Source organism: Musca domestica, unplaced genomic scaffold (assembly GCF_030504385.1).
Source record: "Musca domestica strain aabys unplaced genomic scaffold, Musca_domestica.polishedcontigs.V.1.1 9, whole genome shotgun sequence".
Classification (NCBI taxonomy): domain Eukaryota; kingdom Metazoa; phylum Arthropoda; class Insecta; order Diptera; family Muscidae; genus Musca; species Musca domestica.
In genome coordinates this window covers 17,639,166-17,640,257 of record NW_026712435.1, presented here as the reverse complement: position 1 = coordinate 17,640,257, position 1,092 = coordinate 17,639,166, and positions in this window count along the sequence as shown.

Here is a 1,092-nt window from a genome sequence, read left to right as displayed (position 1 = left end):
ATTTTCCAAAAATTGGCACATATTTCATGTAAAGTATAGGAAGTAGTTCATATAGTCCAAAACTTGTTATATATTTATTAGTCTTAGGTCAGATACGAATTGGTCAATATTGACCAACTGGTTCGGAACCATACCTAGTAAGAAGGGTATATTAAGTTCGTCATTCCGTTTGTAACTCATCGAAATAATAATTTTAGACCCAACAAAGTATATATATTCTTGACGGCCTGTCCGTCCGTCTGTTTGTTGTAATCACGCTACAGTCAAAACGAATTAAGATAGGAAGCTAAAATTTTGCACAGATGTGGCCTTTATCTGCAGGCAGGTCAAGTTCGAAAATTGGCAATATCGGCCCACAATATCGTATACCCCCCAAAATTCGGTATTTTATTGATTTTAGCCAAATTTTTCAATGGAATTGTCAGAAATTCTACAACGATAGTTCATTATGAGTTCTTTACCCACTGAAATAGAATTGTCTATATTGGTCCACCATATCATATATCTCCCATATAACAGAACCTCTCGATATTCGGTATTTTTATGATTTTAGCCACACTTTTCAACAGAATTGTCTGAAATCCACTCAAGGAGTTCCTTGTGAGTACTTTACCCCCTTAAAGAGAACTGTCTATAACAAGGTACATTATACCCCTAGCCATACGTTGGAGTGCATTGTTGAATACTCCACCTTACATCTGTCTAATTGATGCCACAAATTCGATGATAATTGTTTGGTTCTATTTAAATGATAATCGGAACCTCAATAAAAGCTATTCATCTGTTATCCCTTTTAATGGTGGAATTAAATCTCTGTTCAAATCTTTGTTCTCCCACCACAGCTACCACAGCTACCACCACCACCATAATCGTCATAGCGCCAATGCATCTGCCTGTCCTGGCGTCATCTGCATAAATCTGTTCTTTCTTTTTGAAAAGTGAACAGCAACAATAGAAAAAGGAAAGCATTTCTGATTAGAATCAAAGAATATTCATTAACCTTTACCTTAAGGCTAAGGCCTTCGTTCATTAAAACTCATAAAGAAATATTTAAATTACAAAAAAAAGAGTTTATTATTTTTTTTTTAATAC